The sequence below is a fragment of the Labrus mixtus genome, chromosome 1 (genome assembly GCF_963584025.1).
Source record: "Labrus mixtus chromosome 1, fLabMix1.1, whole genome shotgun sequence".
In the NCBI taxonomy this organism is placed as follows: Eukaryota; Metazoa; Chordata; class Actinopteri; order Labriformes; family Labridae; genus Labrus; species Labrus mixtus.
Genome location: NC_083612.1, coordinates 1,365,698 through 1,374,043, shown reverse-complemented (window position 1 = coordinate 1,374,043; position 8,346 = coordinate 1,365,698). Strand labels below are relative to the sequence as shown.

The 8,346-nt window shown below is 38.4% G+C and overlaps 1 long non-coding RNA gene across 1 annotated transcript; it reads right to left on the bottom strand.

Moving 5' to 3' along the window:
- Nucleotides 1–1,795: 1,795 nt before the first annotated feature.
- Nucleotides 1,796–3,528, bottom strand: LOC132980105 (uncharacterized). Its single transcript, XR_009674135.1, has 2 exons — nt 3,323–3,528; nt 1,796–2,113 (listed from the first exon to the last, which is right to left on the bottom strand). It is a non-coding gene; the product is annotated as an uncharacterized LOC132980105 (long non-coding RNA).
- Between the last annotated feature and the right edge of the window lie 4,818 nt (nt 3,529–8,346).

Sequence of the window (8,346 nt, the reverse complement as noted above, 5' to 3'; positions counted from 1 at the left end):
ATAAAGGTTAAATAAAAATAAATAATCGGGCTGAGAAGGGTCCTGGTGTTAGGGCTAATGCTAGGAGAGCGATGCATTTGCATGAAAAAAACATGTATGAAACAACAACAACCTCAGAGGGAGTTTGATGACAATCAAAGTCATTACTCTACCATATATTTACATTCTGAATGTTTGATTTTATAATAAAAGCATTACCTTTACATGCTGATTATTTCTGAAAGCGCAATGAACTTTTCACTCGGTGTACAGGTACATGGTTTAAATGATTGAGAGGTTTGTTTTTCTGAAGAAGCGGGTCTGGAAAAACCCTTTGGTTTTATGTTCCTGGCAAATCTGTTGTCATGGGAGCAGATATTTACCGGACACTGCGGTGATATTTGATTGTTCTCCAGTATTGACTTGGAGAAATGACAGGGCAGGATGGTGACTAACATTGTTACATATTATCCTGTGTCAGCACAGCCCATCCTCAAGACACACACACACACACACACACACACACACACACACACACACACACACACACACACACACACACACACACTGTGCGTTCCTTGGTAGCAGCACATAGCTACTATCGTAGTTGTAGGAGGAAGGAGGTGATGTCACCTGAAGCTCCCTCTGCTACCGACTTCCACCACCTCTCTCCATCCGCCAACCAAAACCTTCAGGAGCGGCCTAAAGGAAAATACTCGCTCCACTTGCATAACGGCAGTAAACCTGATAAGAGGGAGAGAGAGAGAGAGAGAGAGTGACCTCCCTTTGGAGTACTTGGTGTCGACAAAGGAAAGGAAGGAATTAAAATCATGTTGAATGAGCAAACAAATGATGAGAGGAGAAAAAAAACGTATTCACTTATGTGAAAAACATGAAATCAAAGTTCAGTCATTATATAAGCTGTGGTAACACTTTATATTAAGGTGCTTGTAATAAGCATCAATAACAGGTAATAAGTCACTTATAAGACCTTATTAGATTATTATTAACACAAATAAGTGTTAATATAGGCATAATTAACACATTTATTATGTCTTATGTAAGTGTTGACACTTATAGGCTCTTATTAGAAATGTACTGACACTTTATATACCGTCATAAACATTAATAAGATGTTTATGAACATTAATAAGACTTCATGAGTGTTAATTAAACTATAAATCAATTTATAATTGGCTTGTAAGATATTAATTAACACAAAGAAACTTGTTTATAGACCACTTATCAACGTTCATAAGATGTTTATTGACATTAATAAGACTTTATTAGTTTCATATTAATGCCTTATAAAGGTTAATAAATACTTTATTATGCACTTATTAAGAGTTAATAAAGCTCTTCTGCAGGTACTGGATCTTAAGTGGGAACACTACTTATAAAGATTAATAAATACTTTATTATGCACTTATTAACAGCTCAGTGGGAACAGGGTCCAACTTTCAAGTAAACGCAGAAACAAAAAGGAGGTCTATTGAACTTCCACTCAAACAGTTTTTGAAAAAAAAAATGCTACTACAAATACAAGTTATCTTTAACATTAACTGTAAACAACATTATGAAAACATTTGGTGTGTCATAGCTACCAACATATCTGATCAAATTCAGGGAAAAGCATAGTTGTTTTTAACCCATGTTACTGTACATAAAGTGTTGACGGTGGACAAACATCAGAAGACTAGGACACCTGGAGCCCAAGGTCTGAATACCAGTCAAGAGACGCACACAGGAATACATGTTCAAACTTTGTAAGGAACACAAATATTGCAAGTCAAGATTACAATATGCAATTTACTAATGCAATTAACAACTAATTTAATAAAGTGTGCACATGAAATAAAACAAACATTTGAAGTGTCTAAGCCCAGTCTTTTTCGTTGGGGTTCAATCCAGGTGTGTGTTTCTGTTTAATCTGTGCTCTATGAAGTAGCGAAGGAAGTTCTTCCTTAGAAGAAACAGTCTTCTTAATCCCACTTGAGGTCTCGAAGGTTGGGCTCACTATCCAGTTAGCTGCTCACAGTTCTATAGTGGATGCTCTTGTCGGTGGATGGTCTTCTGGATGAGCCCAAAATCCACCTTTTACCAAAACCTGACCTACAGACAGGTCACACCACCCCTATAAAGATAAACATGCACGTCAGCATCAACACAGGCTTCATCTCAATTTAAGCACTTAACATTTAACACCAAGTATTACAATAACATCTGTTTTTATTCACAATTTTCCATTAGCTCTGTTGTACTACAAAAAAGGTTAAAGATTTTCTTTATCAATTTACTGTTTAGCTTTTTATTGATTAGACAACATAGGACACTTTACTGTAATAACTGTACTATGAAACACTGACGTTCTGTGTGAGAGACTCCACAAAAGAGAGTGAAATTAACAAAAGAGGAAAAACTTTCATCAGAACTTGCATTAAACTATTCCTTACTGATTTACATACATACTGTGGCTAAGCTACTTTCACCCTTCATGGTGTCAAACTTTTGCTCTTACAGATCACAAAAAGCCGGAATAAATACTACATTTTTCACAACACAAAAGCTAACTGATTAGCAGTGGCATATGACATTTTACCTGTATCTTGTTAGCATCACGGCTAAAGCTAATTTCACAGGACTAGGCATTTTTCAATACACCTGTTAGCATTGAGGCTAACGCTATCTTAACAGCTAGTGGATCCAGCCTTGATCAACAGCCAACATTGTGTTGTTTTTTCAACCTACCACTGAACACTTTGGATGTTTGTACCCTCAGTCAGGACAGAAGAGTTGGTTTAAACTAACATGCATGTTCTCAGCACAGAGGATGCGCTAAGCAGGAATATATGGCTGGCAGGCAAACAACAGGTCTCAGATCAGCCAGCTAGGAATGCTGGGAGTCTCACCTGATTGGCTAGAAAGTTCACTACCAATTGTTTTTCTTTTATCGCTCTTTTTTTAGAGTGCAAGATTTCTCCCAAAGCTTCCCTGTCTCTTACACACCCCTGAGACCGGGGGCCTTTCCCTCTTTCCCTCTTTCCCTCTTTCCCTCTGCCAAAAGCAGGAAAAAGGCGAGAAAACAAAAGCATAAAAAACAGCAAATTACAAAAGCAAATATTACAGATTTTGTGTGTACATTTTGTCCACAAAGGTGTCCAGAGGGAATATCTGACAGTAAATATAATTACAGCCAAACCCAGTTTAAAATGCAGTCGGAAAAACATCAGTGATAAACGTATAAGATGGACAAGGCAGCAAGGATATCTTCCAATACAGTTTAATTCATGGATACACCAGCGAAAATAATTTTTTCAAGCGCCGTAATAAAACAATAACTCACCAAGTGTTTTCATGGCCCAGACTGAACATCACCACTGTACTGCAGCCCTTGATGTGGTAATCATTGGTCGAGCAGAAGTCTATCTTGATGTGAGACTGGAGCTGAGTGTGTAGAGAGGTGGGATTAAAGTTCTGCTTATCAGAAAATAAAAATTAACCCTAACAGAAGAGGGTCTCGACTAACCTCTTTCAAAGATCCTACAGCCACTGTTTCTATGGCTGTGATGACAAAAAGAAAAATTAATGTTTCATTTGGTCAACAATAAGGCAAAGTTTGAAATGTGAGTAGAAACACATTGTATATCCCTGTTGACAAAAACATAACACATATTGGCCCTCACTTATCAAACGTACGTACGGCAGAAAAATGGGTGTACGTATTTTCCCTCATATTTCTGTGTGAGGAGATAGTGGTACGTCTTCTCGTCACCACTGGATGGTTTCTCTACCAAAGCCTAAAAAAGAAGAACCCACATCTTATGTAGGCAATGAAATCCATTGGGATTATTACAACTGGTGACATCATCAAAGCCATAGGTGAAATCAGACAAACATTTCATGGCCAGACACAGGCCTTCACTTGTAGTGTGTCTTATAAACACTCTTACCCTGGTGAGAAGGATTCTCTTGTGGGGGACTGTGTTCAAAAGTTTTGTGAACTTAAAGATTTAAGTACAACTGACTTGATGTCAAGTTTATTTGACTATAGAACATTTTATTTCACAAATTTATCTCAACTTATCTTTTTTAAGTTCAGGTAACTTAACATTTTAAGGCAACCCAGACACTAACTTTTTTAAGTCATAACTAGCTGTTTTTTTTACAGTGCTGTTTTATCTTTCCCAGTCCTTGTGATCAAAATCTGTAGATCACCTTCATCCTGCTGTGAACTTCTCATGCTGCAGAAAATGAAGTGTTCTACATTTCAACTGATTGTGTTTGAAGATGCACTCCAAGGTCTGTCCTTTTGTATTTTTGGTGTCCTCGTGTCACCCCAAGAAAATGGAATGTTTTACTCACTGCATTTGTTAACTGTGCTTCAAGTTGTTGGAATGGCCCTTTTTAAGGATGGACTGCAGATTGTATTTAGAAGTGTTTCCGCTGGAGTGGAGAACAGCGAATGTTAAACAAAAAGTCAAACTTGCCTGAATAAATGAATTATTCGGATAAAATTAGTTTTGTTTGTGCAAATATCGCGACAGCTAGTTTAGTTCAGTGATAGCAGCAGGAAACTTTCTTCTTTCCTTTGGACCTCCGTCCACAAAAGCGAAAGAAGCTGAAAATAACTGTGCAAAGGGGTTGGTGTCATCCTTTAAGATAGAGGTATATAGCTATCCGCTGTAACTGTCCAGTAAACAGGGATGCTGGTTAGAGCTGTGAGTCACCAATCAGCCAACTTTACCATTTAACACTTTGGTTTAAGGAATTTCTATCTTTTAAAGAAGTGGAAGAAGGGCATCCGATAGCGCTATGCAGTTTGGCAGTAGTTTGATCTATAAAATGGAGAAAAAGGTGTGACCACATTTAGCACAGGCATGAATACTTTAACCTGTAAGGAGGACTGAAGGCTGTTGTTAGCGATGCTAACGTTAGCCACACTCTGCAAACCTATTTGACATTGTTTACAGGCGGACAAAATTTAACCCACAATTACAAGTACATAATTTGGTTCTTTTGTCAATACCAGGGTTAAAAATAACTCTGCTTTTCCCCTGAATTTGATCAGATATGTTGGTAGCTATGACACACCAAATGTTTTCATAATGTTGTTTACAGTTAACCTTAAAGATAATACTTGGATTTGTAGTAGCATTTTTTTTTTCCAAAAACTGTTCAATAGACCTCCGTTTTGTTTCTGCGTTTACTTGAAAGTTGGACCCTGTTCCCACTGAGCTGTTAATAAGTGCATAATAAAGTATTTATCAACCTTTATAAGTAGTGTTCCCACTTTAGATCCAGTACCTGCAGAAGAGCTGTATTAACTCTTAATAAGTGCATAATAAAGTATTTATTAACCGTTATAAGGCATTAATATGAACCTAATAAAGTCTTATCAATGTCAATAAACATCTTATGAATGTTGATAAGTGGTCTATAAACAAGTTTATTTGTGTTAATTAATATCTCACAAGCCAATTATAAATTAATTTATAGTTTAATTAACACTCATGAAGTCTTATTAATGTTCATAAACATCTTATTAATGTTTATGACGGTATATAAAGTGTCAGTACATTTCTAATAAGAGCCTATAAGTGTCTTATAAGACATAATACATTTATTAATTATGCCTATATTAACACTTATATAGTCTTATTTGTGTTAATAAGAATCTAATAAGGTCTTATAAGTGACTTATTACCTGTTATTAATGCTTATTACAAGCACCTTAATATAAAGTGTTACCTAAGCTGCGACAGTGTCTACCATTATTATGAATTAACATTTCCTATTCAGTGTCCTGACTGAGCAGGTCTGAGCTGCCTCTGTGTGTGTGTGTACACGAGTGTGTGTTGCTCCATCATTTAGTCCGCTCCACCTGACGATGATGAAATAGCGTGACCTCTGACCCCCTCCATCAGAGCAAGTTGATGGTGAGTTATGCCCATGGGTATCGTTGAGCTTGAGTGACGGCTGGTGAAATATTAAATAAAGTCTTTATATTTCACAGCGCGAAGGCTTTTAGAGTTGTGACTCAGCAAACAGTTCTGCTTCTTCATCACGGGGAAAAATCTCAGAATCGTGGAGCCTTCAGGGGACATAGCATGAATTTATTATTATTGCACTTTCATTGGGTTGCATTTGTTAGAAGAAACATTTTAGATGAGGTTTGAAACTCAAGCAGATCTCCAGATTTTTAGTCCCTTGTTTTGTCTAAAGAGAGACTAACTTTTAAAGGAATAACGAGTCAAAGGCAGACGGTACATGCACAGTTAAGTCGAGCTACGGTTACAGCTATAAAAGTATTCAAGTGAAAATTCATGAAAATGTTCAACGTTTTTGAAGCCGAAATTTTTTCATGAAAATTTTCAACTTTTTGAAGTCAAAGTTTTTTCATGAACATTTTCAATGTTTTTGAAGCCAAAACTTTTTCATGAAATTTTGACATTAATGCGTTCTTCAACACGTGTCTGATGCACTCAAAGAGATTTGAAAAAGACACTAAAAGGACAAAAAGAGGAGATCATTATCATGAAGTGGTACAGAAAAGGTGCAAATTGGTGCTTAAAAATTGATCAGAATGCAGGAAAAGTGTCTGGGGAGCAAATAGGGCATATTTTGCTTTCTAATGGCATCAAGTAAACCATGGCCCCTTAAGTCACTATTTTGTTTTTGCTTGGGGTGCGAACATTTTTCCTCCTCCAAGTGGAGGCATGACAGAAACTGTTTGAGAATCACTGTGTTATAGAGACGTGAATTTGTGCAGTCTCTCATCGTGTTCATACTGCAATACACGCAGAGTATAACTCTGCTTTAAATTAACTGGTTTTAAAAACAGAAATGATCTTTCTTCAACCTTAAAGGTCCAATCAGTGAGATGTGTAGAGAGTGAGATGATAAAGGTATCTTACTATCTGATCATTAAGGAAACATGTTGAAGTGCTGGCTTCTCTGACAACAATGCAGCAGTCAGTATGTCCTCCTTCTAACTTTAGATTCTGCTCCTGAATGCTCTGGATTTGTTTGGACCAGAGAAGGTAGGCGCTTTTAAGACACTCCCACACGGCCGTTTTGGACACCCCTCGGTTTGTCAGATATGAGAGCAGTTATCAGGTCAACAGGTGTTGCAGTGATGGAAGCGGGCAAGAGAAGTGGTTCAGATAGAAGTGATTGTACCCGACCTAAAAAGCCTCTGCATGTTTCTAATAAGCTCCACGAGCAGAAACGTGCTCAAACTAGGATCAATATTGGAGATGCTTTTTGAAAAATGGAGAGAGGTTAGAACACAGAAAGGTTTACAGACCCATGCAGAGCTGGATAAACACTGAAGCTTCAGAGTCCACCACATGGTGACCTGAGTGAGCATGGACTCTAGAGAGGAGGGGGGGGGGGGGGGGGGGGGGGAGACAGCTCTCTATGATGTTTAGAATTTAGTCTGCAGTACCCATTTTAAACACTAGGGGTCACAGTTACATATTGCTCCTGTAAGCAGAACTTGATTACTCTTTGTGTAGAGGAACTTTCTTCTTTGCACATCCTGAAAAACAGCAGCGTCTCCTGTCGTTACAGTCGAGACTCGTGATCTTAAGGCCAATCCATCAGGATCATCTTTCCTGCCAATACAACACTTCAAGATAAACCAAAGACATTCTGCGAGTGTTGTCATGTCCTGAGGGCTCTGCTCCTCATGATGGGTAAATCGATCCTCATGAATAATGGGTGAAATGCCCTTTTTAATGCAGAACACACAAAAACAAGCATGTAGACTCCCGTCTCTCAAACTGTTAAAGAGATTCTGTTCAGGTCAGAGCCTGCATATACCAAACGAGATCTGTGTCACACTGTTTGTATTTTCATGCAGCGCAGTTAAATCCATCTCGTCTATATCTGAACGTGTGCTCACCCTCCGGATATTTTCATGTCATTGACTCTTTTAGAAACACGTCAGAATCCAGATGGAGGTCTGACAGTTATGAGAGCTGCATACAGAAACACCATGAGGTCTAAAACAGAGTCAAGACAGAGACAAAGGTCACAGCCAATTAGGGACCATTATCATGAACCGGAGGCATTAGTCATTTAGTTTGAGGACCTGGGCTACTGGTCTGGAACAATGCTGGTCTTATAATGAGCCAGTTTCCTCCTTTGTCCCCCCCCCCCTTTCTTTCTCCTAAAGGTTCCTCTTTCTCGACCTCTTCTCCATCTTTGTTTTGCTCTTTCTCTTGATGCCGTCAGCGGGACAGACAAGTCATAGTGATTGAACATCCATCTATCCATCCATTACCTATACCACTGTTCCCTTGGAGCCGATCCCAGCTGTCATCGGGCGAGAGGCGGGGTAACACCCTGGACTTGTTCACCAGC